An 18,226-nucleotide genomic window follows, 5' to 3' on the forward strand; every position below is an offset into this window, starting at 1 on the left:
TATGCTGTCCAAATTGGAATAGCAGGATGCAAAAGAAAGTGATTGCTAAACTTTGCCAAGACAAGGTAGGACAGTCCTTCAAAATTCCCTGCTTCTCAGAAAAGTCTGTGAGATATCCTAGGTTTGTAGGTCAAAGATGGATGCCCCAATATTGCAGAAGATTTTTGAGTGACTGTCCAGGCAGCCAGATGTCCCTGTCATTAGATAACATAATAACCTTCTGGAGTCTTTGATGGAATAAAAGACTAATGAATTAGACTTAAAGTTTTTCTTAGTTATGATAAAAAAGTAAATTAAGTATAAAACTTCAGATTCATAAAGTAAATAATAAAATATTTTCTAAAATTTGGCCAAATAAAAAGTGGACTGGATATCATAACTGTAATTCTTAATTTTTTTATTATTATTATTAAGAAATTTTCTATTCATTTTACATACCAATCACAGATCCCCTCCTCCTCCCTCTTCCAGCCCCCTAGTCTTCCCCCCAACCCATCCTTCATTCCCATCTCTTCCAAGTCAAGGTCTCCCATGGGGAGTCAGAGAGCCTGGTACACTCTTTTGAGGCAGGTCCAAGCCCCTTCCCCCTGCACCAAGGCTGTGCAAGCATTTCCCATTTTTTGTCTAATTAAAAAGGAAGGTTTTAACTTTAACATAGTAAAATTATACACAACAAAACTGGTTAACAATTAAGAATTACACCCAGTGACTAAGGTTAACCATTTCTGTTGTACATAATTTTACTATGTTAAAGTTAAAATCTTCCTTTTTAATTAGACAAAAAAATGGGAAATGCTGTGGAACAATATTTGTACACTGTAAATATGTATTATTCTAATTGTTTAATAAAGAGCTGACTGGCCAACAGCTAGGCAGGAATGGATTGAGTGAGAGAGCCAGACTAGGAGGATGCTGGGAAGAAGGGTGGAGTCTCAGCAGTTACAAGGAGATGTGGAGAGAAGCAAGATAAACATGCTGTGCTGAAAGAAGGTACAGCCATATGGCAGAGGGTAGATAAAAAATATGGGTAAATTTAAGTAGTAAGAGCTAGTTAGTAACAAGCCTAAGCTACGGCCACACATTTAGAATTAATATTAAGAGTCTGTGTAGTTATTTAGGAGCAGCTAGGGGGAACAGAAACTTCTGCCTGCAATAAAGTGCCATTACTGTACTTTTATGAGTATTGGCTGCTAATCTGAGAACTATACATATACACAAAATCAATTGGTAAGTCAAGTGTAAATGCACCATGCCCCATATGACAGTAAGATACATAAAATAATAAATCAATCATAACCTCATCACATAATCTTTCCCAATGTTTTCAGTATAACTTCAGGGATATCTTTTTAATTTTTTATGTGTTGGTATTTTCCCTGCATGTATATTTGTACACCATGTGCATGCACTGCGTGCAGATGCCAGAAGAGAGCTTTTGATCCCCTGGACCTGGAGTAACAGATGGTAGTGAGCAGCCATGTGGTACTGGGAATCAAACTCAAGTCCTTTAGAAGAGCAGTGAGTGAGTGCTCTGAACTGCTGAGCCATTTCTCCAGTCTCTTTAGAAATGTTTTAGCTCCCCTTCAAATGCGTCAAATGTTAGATGTTTCCTAACATTTAAGTTGTAAGATTTCTACTGTGCTTTTAAGTCAAGAAAGTGATATTTGGCACAACTTGATGTTCTGAGGCTAACCAACTGCTTGCTCTCTGCTTCGAGTTAAGACCTGTTCCACAAGAGGGAACCTATGCATGAATAATGTAATCCTAGACCATAACCTATGACTAGGGTGATCTTAGGTCTTAGAGGACAATTTACTACTGCTGTTCAGATAAATTTGCATAGCCCCAAGCTGTCATCTAAATATTTATGTTTATACTCATATAGATGAATGATACTCTCAACCATAATCTGAGAAACTTCTCTTTGCAATAAATGGTGGTAAATACAGAAACACACAGCTGTTCAAGTTACTGAGAATAAATGATAGATGGTTGCTCAGCCCTAAACTAGACATTTGTACTGCCTCCTTCAGGGAACATCACAGAAGAAGAGATGGAAAGAAAGGAAAAGCTGGAAGGTGGGGAAAGGGGCTTTGAAAAGCTATCTTTGGAGCACCATACAGACAGTACAATAATGACTTTACAGCAGCTGATGCTGCCTGTAATGGGTGTGCACAGGACTGCGGCTGTTAACAGTCAATCAGTGACTGAGGATGAGTTCACAAGATCTACCCACTCTCCACTTAACTATTGGCTGCCAGTGGATTCTAGGGGAGGGGCAGCCATTGTCTTCACTTGTAAATCCACTCACAGAAATCTACCTGCTTCTGTCTCCCATGTACTAGGATTATAATCACATACATCTTAATGATTTTCTTGGGAAAACCCAAAGGAGTGTGAAAATATACTTTGGAAAGCTTTCCTACAGCAAACTAAACATCAACAACCAGATCCCACCCTTAGGGTAGAATCCCTTAGAGATTCTACCACTTCCCAGCCCCTTGATCCTGGGAACCAAACCTCCAGTCACATTAACTTTTGAGTGTGTATGACGTATTACATCCAAAGGATAGCCCTGGAACTTTGAGGAAATGAATGAATCAAGGATGAGAATACCTTAACATCTTGAAGAAACTGAAACTAAGAGCAAACAAACAAAACTAAAACAAACAAAAATTTTGAAAAGAAAACACAAAAGGCCACCTGAAAAGAAACATGTAGAAAGGTATACTTAACAAAACGATGTAAGAAAAGTTAATTGTCTCCAGTAATGGAAGGTGGCTGTTGTGTACAACCTGATATGATCTGATGAGAAGATGTCTATGGTTGTCTTTCAAAAACGGTATCCCAACTAAAGTAAACGAAAACATGTCATACAAAACCCACTTGAGGGGCATTGTGATTGATGACCTCTACAGGCCATAAAAACAAGAAGAACTAAGAAGCTGTCCCAGACAAGAGCAGACTAAAGAGACATGACAAATGTGGTGTAGTAACTTTAATCAAACCCTGTCACAGGAGAGAACGTGAATGGAAAAGTGATTAAATTCAAATAGTCTGAGTGTAGGCAGCATATCAGTGTTGGTTCTGTAGTCTTGACAAATGAACCACATCAGCATAAAATAACAAGATGGAAAGTGATGGGGGTTGGGGGGAGCCTGGGAAGTCTTGTTACTCTTTAAAATTCTTCTGTAACTATAACATTATTCCAAAATTCTTTAAAAAACAAAAAAGATTTTTAATGACATATGAAAGAATTAATTACAATGGTCTTGCAATACAAAAATGTTAGTGACTTCTTGACACAGAAAGTAAATAGCACAGGTAATCCTGGATACAGAAAAAAGAAACAATGAAAGCATTAATTTTGTGAAATACTTAAAAAAAATCTGACATCAAACTCAGAAATCTGTTTACCTCTACCTCTGGAGTGCTAGTATTAAAGGCATGTACCACCACTGCCCAGCTGATAATTGACTTCTTAAAGTAATGTTGGCAATGATATGTTATGGAATTTGTAATACACAAAAGTTTATTGTATGGGAATAAAATCATAAAGGCCAAGAGGGAACAAATAGAAGCACATTGCTGAAAGATTCTTACTTTTATTACATTTATTTATGGTGAGTGAGTGAGTGTGTGTGTGTGTGTGTGTGTGTGTGTGTACCATAATACTCATGTTGAAGTCAAAGGAAGTGTGTTCTCTCATTCTACTATGTGAGTCTTGGGGACTGAATTCAGATCCTCAGGCTTTCTAGCAAGCACATTGAACCATTAAGCCTAAAAGATTCTGCTACACACATATGTAAAAAAAGTATCACTTGAAGATTATCATTAAGTAATGGTATATAATGCACACACTGTAGAAACCATCAAATAACAGGGCAAAGGGTTGCATTTAGTAATTTAATGAAGAAAATAAAATGAAATTTGAAAATAATTAAATCCATGCATATTAATGCTAGTCAAAAGACATCTAGAGGAATTATTATATCATATAATGTAGTATTATTTTTTGAATGAGAATGGTCCCCATAGGCTCATATGTTTGAATGCCTGGTCTGCAGTCAGTAGAACTGTTTGGGAAAAATTAGGAGGTATGGCCTTATTGAAAGTGGTGTGTCACTGGGAGTGGGCTTTGGAGTTTCAAAAGCCCATATCATTTCTAGTGTCTCTCAGTCTGCCTCATAGCTGTTGTCTCAACATGTAAGATAACAGCTACTTCTCCAGCACCATGTCTGCCTGTCTCCTGCCACACTTACAGCCATGATAATAATGGACTCAACTTCTGAAACTGTAAGCCAGCCTCTAATTAAGTTCTATCTTTTATAAGTTGCCTTGGTCATGATGTCTCTTCAGAGCAATAGAATAGTGACTAAGACATGTATACATGGATTTAAAGAATATTACCTTGGAGAAAAAGGAACATTGCACAATGATAAAGCTATATCCAGTCATCAAGGGACCATAATAATCCTAAACATGTTAGATACCTAACAATGGTACTTCACAATAAGTAAAAACAGAAAGAAAAAAAACTGATAGAACTCTAAGGAGAAGATGAACAAAATACCTTTATCTCACAGCAAATGTAAAGAAAACCAACCAATGCATTGTTAAGAAATGTGAGCAACTATTAACCAAATTAATTTGGCTGACATCCATAGAATATCCCATCTAAGAACCTATAAATATACATGTTTTAAGTTGTGCACAGGACATTGACAATAAAAATATGTTATCATCCATATAATAAGTCTTATTAAATTTAAAAGGGTTTAATTCATATGAAGTATATTTTATGTGTAGAGTAGAATTAAATTAGAAATCAATAACAAATTAACTGGAAATGTTATACTTTAGATTTGGACTGTTCCCCAGATGTTCATGTGACAAAGATTTGGTCCATAGCTGCTGATACTGCCAAGAAACAGTATAAGCTTTAGGAGACCAAGCTTTGTAGCCAGAAGTTTTCCTATGTCCCACAGCCACTCAGTCCCAAATAAACATACAGAGGCTTATATTAATTACAAACTATTTGGTCTATGGCTCCGGCTTATTACTAGCCAGCTATTACATCTTAAACTAACCCATTTCTATTAATCTATGTATTACCACGTGTCTCGTGGCTTTACCTATGTTCTATTATATCTTGCTCCCCCAGACACCCACAGTGTCTATTCTGATTCTGCCTTTCTCCTCCCTGTATCTCTCTTGGATATCCCACATGTCTATAACCTGTCTTGCCATAGACCAAAGCAGCTTCTTTATTGACCAATGGTAGCAACACATATTCAGAGCATACAGAAAGACCCTCCCACAGCAAAGCTTGATTAGAAGTAAGTCATTGGGAGGAATGTCCTTGAAGAGTACATAATGCCACTACCTTCACCACCCCATGCTACCTTCATGCCACGCCTTCCTTACACCAGCTCCTTCCTCACACCACTGACTTCTCACCTGTGCCTTTCTCACTTGACTTTTACTTCCTGGCTTCCATGAAGTGAGCAGCTTTGCTCCTGCACAGGCTCCCTACCATTTTGGACAGCATTGTTGGCTGCTCAACAACAATGGAACACACTGATTAAACCTCTGAGTTCTGAGATCATGAGCCAAGGGAATACTTTCTCCTGGGAATCGATTTTCTCAGGCATTTTGTCACCACTACAGAGGACTGACAAATACACACTCCTGGCATTTAGAATTTAAAAGAATGAAGAGAATAGAAAATACTATGAAAATTAAACAATGAATCAAAAAAATGTTTGAAGCTGAAAGGTAAATGAAACTGAACATTGAATCTATAAAAAATACATGGAATTAAACTAAAGTTGGACCCATAAGGAGATACATGGCACCAGATGCCTCTTTTGAAAATAAAATTACCAAATCAATTGCCTCAGCTTGGGTATCCCAAAAAAGAAGAAAGTTAAAAATAAAATAAGAGTTATTAGGATGGAAATCAATTAAATGGAACACAAGAACAATAATGGAAAAAAATAAAATTACAGGGCTGAAGAGATGGCTCAGTGGTTAAGAGTACTGGCTACTCTTCCAAAACACCTAGGTTCAATTCTCAGAACCCACATGGCAACTCACAACCATCTGTAACAAGTTCCAGTGGATCTGACACCTTCATATATACATGCAGGCAAAACACCAATGCACATAAATTAAAAAATAAAATAAAATTACATAGTAGATCTTGAGAAAGAGCCATATAATCTGCAAAGCTCTGTCTAAACTGATAACAGAGAGAAAAACAAAATGCCAATATAAGGAAGGAGAGATACGCTACCATAGAGTCCACAAGCATGAAAAAAAAAAAAGAACAACTCCACACCTATAAACTGAAAAACTAGATAAATATACAAATGTCTTGGAAGACACAAATTACTAAATATCACTCATGAAGAAATAGAAATGACTAATAGGATTAGCTCTCTATCTATTAAAGCAACTGATTTTTAATTAAACATCTCCCCCCACGTGTCTGGGAAGATGCCTCAGTGGATACAATGTTTGCCTTGCAAGCATTGGGACCTGAGTATGAATCCCCAAAAGTCACATAAAAATCCAGGCATGGTGGTACATGCCTATGACCCTACCAAGGAAACATGAGACACAGAGGCAAGAAGATTCCTGGAAGCCTGTGAGCCAGCTAGCCATATCTACATCGTAATGTATCAGGTCAATGAGACACTCTGACATAAACAAAACAGTGGAAGTACTTAATGACCAACATCTGAGGTTGTCCTGTGACCTTCACACAAGTACCAAGAGAGGAAGGATAGGGGTGGAGAGAAAGAGAGTATCCTCACCCAAAGGAAATGCCAAATAACTTCAGTGGTGAATGTGAATGGCTCCAGTGGTTAGTTCCAAGCAGCATTTAAGGAAAAAGTGTTACTAATTCAACCAAAACTCCTTATTATTGAAAGCTAATAAATGCTTACCAATTTATTATATATGGACAATTACAATATTCTTCTAATTTGTGCAAACTGAATCCAACAACATATATTAAAAGGCAAAATGCAATAACCAAGAGGGAATTATCTCCAAAATGCAAACTTAGTTTAATCTTTCAAAATCAATAAATATAATTCTCCACATTAGCTTATCATTACAGACTGAATATTTGTATTTTCCCTGATATTAATATTGAAAAAATTAAAGATTTACCTTTTTACCAAGATAGCACCAAAAAGCAAGGAAGGGAGCTGCCACCCATCCCAAAGCTGGAACCAAAAAAAAAAAAAAAATTGAAAGATGGCAGTATGGAAAGGCACTCACTGCCCAAAATGAAGGTCTATCTGCACCTCATCCACCTTCCCATGGTCCAGTAGCACCACTCTCCAGCATCAGCTGAGCCCAGCTGGCTAAATCACCACATATATTCGTTACCATGAAAAAGAATATTAAAACTTTAATGGTTGTCAGAAAGCAGAGGAAGGAGGGAGGCAAGGAATGATTTCAATTAAACTGTACATTTGGGGAGGGGACAAGGAAAAGATATGAATAAAAGGAAGTATGAATAAAAAGATCATAATGAATCCCATTGTTTTGTATATTAATTGTTTTAAAGTATCAAATTTTTGCTTTGGGAGCTAAGAAAATGACTCCATGGTTAAAGCACCTACTCTGTGCAAGTGTAAGGACAGAAGTTCAAATCCCCTAGAAACTCAGATAAACATTACGTGGGCCATGGGCCCATTTATAACCCCAGCCTCAGATGTGGAGACAGGAGATTCTGAGAGCAAGCTGGCTAGCAAGAACAGCCAGATGAGTGCATTCTGAGTTTGATGGAGAGATAAAACCTCATTGAACAGGATGGAAGAACAATCAAAGATGATTCTTGACATCAACTTTAGGCCTCCACATGCATGTGTACAAATGCATGAACACACAAACGTGTGTGCACAAAAAATTATATATGTACAACATGTACAAACACATGAAAATGGAAAAAGGAAAAAATTTCTTTGTCAAAAAAGCATGTATCTTACTGGATGTCATTCATATGTTATAGAACTATCCATTTTGCACTTTAAATATATAAAATGTATCTAAATTTTAAAATATTCTACACATATTAATGACTTTAATTTCCCCATGGTTAACTTTGGTTTCTGTTCAAGATCTGTTTCCAACTTTTACCAACCAGGTCACAGTTCATTCTACCTAATTATTCTCTCAGATTTAATTAGAATACCTTTGCCTTAATATGAGTAGGTGACTCTATAATTATGCCTAAATAATAAAGAAATTAACAAAGACTATTTTGCTGTTTCTGCAATAAAGAATAAACCCAATTCTCATGGCATATTCTATTTTTTCTGGCAATAGGAAAATAATAATCATCCCTCAAGTTTTTCATGCCAATATTTCAAGCTACCTAAAATAAACAAAGTGTGACCAAAAGTCCACTTTATTTCAACATTTATTTGTCAAAATAATCATGGTTAAAATGCAACCTAAGCAAACACTTGAGTTTCTTGAATGCCTGGGCACATTTGCTTTGTCTTCCTAGGAGAAAATAACTGAAAACAACATTTTCATGTAATTACAGAGGTTAGCCACATCACCAATGCCCTGCAATTTCTTACATTCTAGGAGTGATGAATGCATTACATTAAGTTAAGTCACAATTACCCCAGTATTAAATAAATAAATGGAAGACTGTGTAGCTTGAAGTTTTCCTGTATCCCACCTGGCCCACAGTCAGACAAATCTCTCACCTGCCAGTCCCACAGACGCTCAGACCCAAATAAACACACACTGGCTAATATTATTTTTAAACTATAGCCATGGCAGGATGGATAATGAACTTTATTTTCTTTCCAACAACAGGATTTCTTGTTCCCAGAGAAAAGAACTAATCAAACTATTTTTGGGCAATTGCTATTGGCAATTACGCCCTGTGAAATTTAGAAGAATGAGATAGGACTTTCTCAGAGTTTCAGCTCCTCTATGAATGTAATTTAGTAACAGCATGAGGGACTATCAACACATATATAAGTGAAGGTGGAAGTTTTTTTTTTTATTTTAGATCCATAAAAGTGATGCATATTTGTCAGAAAGCTGATACAGATATGGGCAGTGGGATGCTGGGGTTGACTCATACCATCTGCCTTAGTCTGTGCTGCTGTAACAAATTTCCCCAGCCTGGGTAATTCAGAAGTAATACAAGCATATTTCTCAAATTCTGGAGGCTGGAGAGTCTAAACTCATAATGCTAGCACCTGTGTGCAGTAAGAAGCCCGTCTCTACCTCTAGGATAGACACTTGTTGCTGCATTCTCCAGAGGAGAGGAATACTGAGTTTCACAAGTTAAAAGTGTTGAAGAGTAAGCAAGCACTTTCTTGGACTCTAAGCCCTTTTATGGAAATGCTAACCACATTCATGAAGGGAGAGCTCTCATGACTTAATCATCTCCCAAAGGTGGCCTTTCCCAATACCCCTGCATTATTAAATATCAACGCGAGTATCGGGAAGAACGCCATCATTCAAACCATAGCACTAGCTCACAGCAAGTAAGTACCAAATGTTCCAAAATTCTGAAATAAAGCAAGCTAAGTTTTTGAGACTTTAAAATGGGCAACAAAAGCTGTATTCATATGGAAATCAGTGAATACTTACAAACTGAGCTTTATATTTCATTTACTCATTTTGGTGATCTATTTATTTAAAATGTGTCAGCATGCCACTGGATAGGGGATGAGACTAGCAGAGGCAAAGACTGGCCTTCCCAAGTATGAGGGACCTTTACTATATTCCAAGGAGATAGTTCTACAAACTTATAAACTTTGTAAAATCTCTATTGCTGAGAAGTTTGGTAACCCTGTAAGTTTACACAAATTTTGATGATAATAAATGACAGAACATGCTAAATGAAAAGAACTCCAATAATTACACTGTAAATATGTTTCAAGCTTTTACTTCATGTTCTAAAGTCCCTTCAGAAAGTCACATTCCCTAGACTAGCCTAACAGCAGTGCTCAGTTCTGACTTTCAAATTTACTCAAAGTCTATGTTCTGCAGGTGTTGTTTACTGAGTGTTAGCTGAGGAGTCATCATCTGTAAATACTTAAAGAGAGTCTCAAAGCAAAACACTTGACTCATAACAGCCACGTGGACAAAGCAGAATCTCTGCAGACCCTAAGGCAATTGGAGGATGGACATATATATTATATGCAAGAAACAGCATTCACCCTTTTTCAACTAAAAATCTATATTTGGAAGTGCAGCCACTGTGACCTGGGAATGTGCTTATGTTCTCCTAATTGGCTGGCATAATTTGCTTAAGATCAGAGTGAGTGGGATCTGAAGTGGAATTAGACAGTCCAATTAAAATTATGATTCCACAAAAATTTTTCTGATCAACTATGGTGCTCATCATGTTTAAAGCACCAAATTTGCAGTAATATACAATGATTTTCTGAAACAATCAGTAGCATTGGTCATATCATTATCATGTTAAGATTAGATGCAGAACATAAGAGGTCTTGTTAAAAAATTATAAAAGACCATAGAGTCTTTTACACACACACACACACACACACACACACACACACACACACACACAATGGGAAATGCTCTTTAAAATTCAAATTCAACAAACAGTAGTTGAAACTCCATAATCATGAAATATGCCTCAAATTTTCAATTGGGAATACAATCATAGTGTAGAGATAAACAGGTTTTAAATAGCAATGCAACTTGATGGAGACCATTAATTTTGTTCCTGGAGACATTTTATATCTTTTCTATTTGTAGTCAAGTACAGAGTGTTGTAACTGGAAGGATATGTCTCGTCTGAGATCAGATCAAAAAGTGATTAAATTTTTAGACATAATAATCTAAAGAAAAGCACAAAAACCCTGGATAAAGTTCAACTCTTCACTTGGAAAATTCCCCTCTGTATGGATCTATGATTGATAGACACTCACAGCAAAAACTCACTATTAAGGAAATAATGCTTCTAGAAAACCAATTTTTAGAAGGTAGTCGATATGGAGGTGTGAATACGAATGGCTCTCATTGCTGGGCGGTGGTGGTGCACGACTTTAATCACAGCACTCAGGAGGCAGAGACAGGCGGATCTCTGTGAGTTCGAGGCCAGCCTGGGCTACAGAGTAAGTTCCAGAAAAGGCGCAATGCTACACAGAGAAACCCTGTCTTGGAAAAGAAAAAGAATGGCCCTCATCAGCTCATAGATTTGAATGCTTGGTCACCAGGGACTGGCACTATTGGAGAAGGATTAGGAGATCTGGCCTTATTGGAGGAAGAGTGTCACTGTAGGTGGGTTTTAAGGTTTTCTAAACAGCCCAAGCCAGGCTCAGTGGCTTACACTTTCTGTTTCCTATAGTTCTAAATGTAGAACTCTCAACTATTTCTTCAGCATTGTCTGAAGCCTATGTCTGCTGTGCGCTGTCATGCTCCCTGCCATGATGATCATAGATTAAACCTCTGAAACTGCAAACAAGCCCCAATTAAATGTTTTCTTAAGAGTCATTGTGTCTCTTCACAGCAATAGAACAATAGCTAAGACAGTTGGTATCTTCCATTTTATGGAAAGTTAGTATTGCTCTAAATTAAAAGAGCATAAATTAAATAGGTTGAGAGGGACGTCAGCAAGACAGCAGAATAGCAACAAGAATTTGGCCAGCACCTAGAGCAAGTATGTCATTTAAAGAACTTTGGGTCCCATATAAGGGTTAGAAGGCCTGATACAGGCCAAGACTTACAAGGGTTGTTTTGAAAAGGCAGGCCCACCCCTAAGGTGACAGTACAGACAATAGACCCAGCAACAGCCTTATCTCACTATAAATCAAGCTGTAACCTCTTCAGGCTTTATTCCATCTCCAGAACCGTCTAGCAGGGAACCTAGAGGGGAGATCATGTACACTTTTGTTAACACATCTCTGGACCTTAGTCCCGGAAATGGAAGTAGCCCTAATGACGTGTCTTGATCCCCTCCCAGGTTTTGTCTAAAAAAAGTGATATTCTCTTCAGAGTCTCATGGCAGTTGCACTGACCTTTGAATTGTAACCTCAGTCCTATAGCAGACCTGAAATAATCCTGTAAATTAGCTCTGGACACACTTAGCTTGAAGCAGTCCTGTCCATCCATAGACACACCAAGAGCCACACCCATCTATGCACCAGAAAATTCTGAAGAGTAACCCAGCTCCAGCCGTGCTTAGCTGTGGTGCAAGGGCCATCTGCTTACCCAGGAGTCCAGCAGGACGAGTGCTCATCTGGAAGCAAAAGTATAATCTGTATACAATGAAGCAATCTAATACTCAATTCAAAATGCATCATATGCAATTCTCAAAAAATATAAATAAAGATGAAGAAGAAAAATAAACTAAAAACAATTAAGTAGAAACTACAAGAATATATAGAATCAATAAAACCAAAAGTTGGTCCCTTTAGAGAGGAAGTAAGAAGCTAGTGAAATGCCTCAGTTAGTAAAGTACTTATGTGTAAGCGTTAGGACCTGAGTTTGGATCCCTTAACACCTACATGAAAAGCTAGGCATGGCATTGATGACAATAACCACAGGGCTGGAAAGAGAGACAGGAGCATCCCTGGGTCTTGCTGGCCAGTCAAACCAGTGAGTCCAGCTGCAATAACAGACCCTGTCTCAAAAATAAGATAAAGAAACAATTAAAGAAGACACTCAACATTGACTTCTGGTTTCCATGTGCATACATAACATGTGCATGCACATCTGTACACCCATATAAGAACACATACACATACATAAAGAAGAAGTAAATGGCATCAGCAGCCCCTTAGTAAAACAAAAAACCAAAGAACTGTTTTCCTAATGAACATGTTGTAAAATGAACATGTTTTTCTCAGTAAAATACTTTTGAACTAAATTCAACACCTTAAAAGGTCACACACCATGGCTAAGTTAATTTCACTCAAGGAATGAAGAATGGTTTGATATACACACACTAGTGAGTGTAATACAGAACACGGTTTAGTTTTTTTTTTTTTTCTGTTACCATGATAAAATTTCTGGACAAAACCAACTTATGGAGAAAGGGCTTATTTTGGATTAGAGTTTGAGAGGAGATACAGTCTGTCATGTCTAAGAAAGGTGGGTTCAATAACATGAGGTCAGCTTATCTTGGCAGAGAAAGAGCAGGAAGTGAGGCAAAGCTATAGAAGTCTCAAAGTGTACCCTCAAGGACATACTTCTTGTAAAAATGCTCCACCTCCTAATGATTCCACGACCTTCCCAAACAGTGTGATGAGACCAAGTGTTCAAATACACAAGCTGATGAGGAACATTTCTCATTCAAAGCAATAATAGCACATAAATAGACTTAATGACAGAAATGATGGGATCAACTCAGTAGATAATGAGAAGAAGTTCAGCAAGCCTTCATGATAAAAGTCCTGAAGAAATTAGGCACAGAAGCAACACGCCTTACATTTTGTGGGCAATGTCATTGTAATTATGATAGGAATTGCAGGAAACATTAGATTGCTTTGGGGGCATTGGGTATCTAAGTAGAATGAATTCTTCCAATCCATTAATAATGGGAAATCCCTTTTTATTAGTATCTTTTCAATTTTCTTCACTAATGCATTATAGTTTTCAACATAAAGAGCTTTTTATCTCCTAGTTAAATTCATTCTTGTGAGGCTTGAAACTGCTTATCAACTTGACTCTAACTATAATCATCTAGAAGGTAAATCTCTAGGCATACCTGTGAGAGATTATCTTGATTAAGTTAATTAAGGTGGGAAGAACTACTCTAACAGAAGTAGTTCCGTTCTTTGGGCTTGGGTCTTGGGCCGCAAAAAAAGGAGAAAGCTAGCTGAGCACAGATTCATCTCTCTCGTCTTTCTTACTGTGGATGCAGTGTGATAGGCTACCTCAAGCCATGCTACCTTGACCTCCTCACCAGGATCCCTTATGCCCTTAAGCTGTGAGCTAGAACAAACCCTTCCTTCAATTGTTTTTATCAGGGTTATGTTATCACAGCAACAGGAAAAGAAACTAACATGATTCCCAACAAATTATTTTATGCTATTGAAATGGGATTTTTTTTCTTTAACTGCTAAATCCTTTCTCAAAGACAATTTTCTTACTTTTCATTTTTTGTTAGTGTATAGAAATGCTATTAGTTTTAGTGTGTTGATTTTATATTCTGCAACTTTATTGAATTAATTTATTAGTTGTAATAATTAGTTTTTGGTGGAATATTTAGGAGATAGTTTCCTTAATAAACAGTACTTGGAAATTACATGTTTACATGCAAGGAATAAAATTGGACCCATCTTATATGGTATACAAAATTCAGCTTGAAATGAGTTGAAAACATGAATATAAGATATAAAACAAGAGGGGTTGGACAGATGGCTCAGCCAGTTAAGAGCACTGGCTACTCTTCCAAAGGTCCTGAGTGCAATTCCCAGCAACCACATGATGACTCACAACCAACTCTAATGAGATCTGGCTCCCTCTTCAGGCATGCAGACAGAACATTGTTTATATAATAAATAATCTTTTTTTAAAAAAGCAGAAAAACTTTTAGAAGAAAGCATAGATGTAAGTCTTGGCCTTGATCTTTGTGGTGAATTTGTGGATGAGATGATATCAGAAGGCAACCAAAGCAAATACTCAGTGAGAGGGGCTACATTACACAAAAGACTTCTACACAGCAAATCCACAATCAACAAATGTCTACAAAGAGACAAAATGATCCTGGAAACAAAGAACATCAGGCACCACATCTCTTGATTTCAAACCATATAACAAAGCTATAGTACTCAGAAAAGCATATTATCAGAACTAAAAGTACCACATAGGCCAGTAGGACAAGCTAGAGAATCCGGAAATAAACTACATGGTCAACTAATCTTTCAAAAACTAGATGACTGAAAAAGCAACTTGAAAAATGGGAAATGCTTATAAATTATATATCTAATATAATGTTTACATCTGAAATACATAAAGAAATCAATACATCTCAACAGCAATATATAAATAATGCAATCTGAAAAGTACATGAACAGATGCTGTTCCAAAGAAGACATAAAAATGTGCAATAGGCATATGAAAAATTGTCTCATGTTCCTAATAAATGGGAAAGTGCAAATTAAAGCCAGGCAGTAGGTCACCTCATACCTATTATTGGGGCTGTAAAAAACAGAGATAGCATATGTTGGTAGGGGTATGGAGAAATAAAACTATGACTTGTTGGTGAGAATGTTAATTTCTGGAAAGTACTACACATTTTCTTTAAAATAGAAATCTAAGTAAAAACTACTATGTGATCCAACCATCCTACTTCTGGATTTTTCTCCAAAGGATATGAAGTCCACTTTCGAAGAGACCACATGCTTACTGATTCATTCTAATCAAGATATGGGAATAATGTAAGTGTCCATCAATACATAAATTATAAAGAAAATATTATCTATATATACAAAATATTATTTATCAAAAAAGGAAGGAAATTTCACAATTTAGGACAACACAGATGAGTCTAGACATTACATAAGTTAATTAAGACAGACACAAAAAGTCAAACAACTCAAGGTCTCACTTATATGTGAAGTCTAAAAATGATCAAAACTCATAGAAGCAGAAAGTAGAACATTGGCTGCCCCAGGCTCAGAATTAGAGAAATATTGGTCAAAGTTTAGAACTTTTTCAGTTATAAGATAAATCAGTGCTGAAGATCTAATGAGTAACATGCTTTTCCAACTCAATAAACTGTATTTGATTTGTTTAGTAATCAGTGTACTTATTGATTGTGGTTATCATTATATAATGTATAAGTATATCAAATTATGTTGTGCACCTTGAATATATATAATTTTATTGTCATATAATATTTATACATAACAATGGTTTTCATTACAACATTTTATACATATGTATAGGTGCTTTGACCATATTCGTTACCCTCTCTTATTACCCACTCATTCCCATCCTCTTCCTAGTCCTCCTTCATGTCTATTTTTTATAACCAATGAGTTTCTTACAGAAATTTGGGTGAGCAGGTATTTTACAGAAACACGAGCAACTTACTAATGCCTACAGTGCTTAAGAAAATCTGTTTCTCCCCAGCAATCATTAATTGCTTATAAATTCTCAGGGAGAAATAAGGACCTGTGGGTCCCTCCATGCTAGCAATGAAAATATGTGATTTTTATTTACTGATTACACATACATAAGACTATGGAAAAAACAGTTCAATTAAAAAGCAACGTTCATTATATGTAACTATGGATAACATGCCAATGACATGAGTATAGGAGTAGACAGGAAATATTGAAAAGTAAGATATTGTAGCAAGTATAACTACAACTTTAGAGCTATGAGGCATGCTTATGCACAGAAAAAAATGGAAAAAATCTGTCCAAAAAAGTATCAGGTGGTATGAATGAGAATGACCCCCATAGGCTCATATATTTGAATGCTTAGTCCTGAGTTGGTGAAATATTTGGAAGGAGTAGGAGGTGTAGCCTTGTTGGAGGAAATGTGTCACTGGGGATGGGCTTGGAGGTTTCAAAAGCCCATGCCAACCCATTCTATCTATCTATCTATCTATCTATCTATCTATCTATCTATCTATCTATCTATCTATCTCTACCTGCTCTCTGTGGATCAGGATGTAAAGCTCCCAACTACTGCTCCAGCACCATGGCTGCTTGTTTCCCACCATGATGATCATGAACTCACCTTCTAAAACTAAAAGTGAGCCCCCAATTAAGTGGTTTATTTTTTCAAATATAAGAATTGCCTTGGTCATGGGGTCTCTTCATGGTATTGAATAGTAACTAAGACAGCAACTATTTATGTTCCATAAATACAGGCAATTTGTGTTTAACTAAAATTTAAATTAGGTTACATTTTTTTCAGGTGTAAACTCTTCAAAGTACACATCTATTGAAAGAATACAGATGGAGTTGGGGATTTAGCTCAGTGGTAGAGCGCTTGTCTAACAAGCGCAAGGCTCTGGGTTCGGTCCTCAGCTGCGGCAGACATATACTCTCATGTCTTCAGGTTTTATTTTTTGTTTTGTTTTGTTTATTTAGGTTGAAAAAAATAACTTTATTTGTTTTAGGGAGTTGGCCAGAGTCCTCCCAGAACTTCTGAAACTGCTCCTTGGTGCTAGCAGCCTTGGTGCTAGCAGCCTTGGTAACCTTGAGCATATTGAAGCTCATAGGCCTGCACTCTCCCAGGTGACAATGTCACTGATCTGTAAATCCCTGAAACAGGGGGACAGGTGTACAGACATGTCCTTGTGATGCTGCTCAAAGCAATTGTACTTTCGGATATAATGGAAATAGTCCCAGTGGATGACAATGGTCCTCTGCATCTTTATCTTGGTCAGGACACCAAACAGGATCTGATCTCAGATGGAGACGTGAAGGGGCATTTCTTGACTATGTAGGTGCCCTCAATAACTTCTTTGGGCATCTTGAAGCCTAGACCAATTTTTTGTAGTACTGAGGTAGTTTTTCCTTGCTGATTTCTCCCAGCAGAAGACCCTTCTTGTTTTGAAAGATTGTGGGTGGCTTTTGGTAAGCACCAAATGTCTGGATGTCGCCATCTTCCCAGCAGCCTGAGAAAAAAGAGAGGTAGATTAACTCCCAAGTGTCCTTATTCATGACTAGAGATCTGGACATGTCTTTGAATTTTAAAGGAAAATACTTATTTGGGTAAAAAAAAAATTGAAGTAGATATGATATGATCACCAGTGTCCATGATTCTTGCATGTCTATGGCCTCCACTACAGTATGATCCTAATTAGTCTTATCAATAAAAACCAGGAGTCAAATATAGGGTAATAACTTGAAAGATCAGAGAAGCAAAGGAGCAACCACTAGTGACTTCTTACCTCTCTAGGATCCTCAGACGGAAAGGGGGCTGAGATCCTGTCTCCATTCACCTTATATTCCTGTCTCTACTTCCCTGGTGCTGGGATTAAAGGCATGAACCTCCCAAGTGCTTGAATCAAAGGAATGAGCTTCCCAAGTGCTGGGATCAAAGATGTGAGCCTCCCAAGTGCTAGTATTAAAGGTGTGTGCCATCACCACCTGGCTTCTACGGTTAACTAGTGGCTAGCTCTACCCTCTGATCTCCAGGCAAGCTTTATTTGTCAGAACACAAAATATCATACAACAATCCATTGCCTATCATTCTTGCATGGCTCATAACCTCCTGCTGTGGAACAATCTTTGTACAC

General features: G+C 37.1%; 1 pseudogene; it reads right to left on the minus strand.

The window, feature by feature from the left end:
* The window catches only part of LOC131923655 (small ribosomal subunit protein uS17-like), a 31,616-nt pseudogene extending 13,968 nt beyond the window's left edge, over nucleotides 1-17,648 (minus strand).
* Nucleotides 17,649-18,226: the final 578 nt, after the last annotated feature.

This window comes from Peromyscus eremicus, chromosome 13 (assembly GCF_949786415.1).
Source record: "Peromyscus eremicus chromosome 13, PerEre_H2_v1, whole genome shotgun sequence".
NCBI lineage: Eukaryota > Metazoa > Chordata > Mammalia > Rodentia > Cricetidae > Peromyscus > Peromyscus eremicus.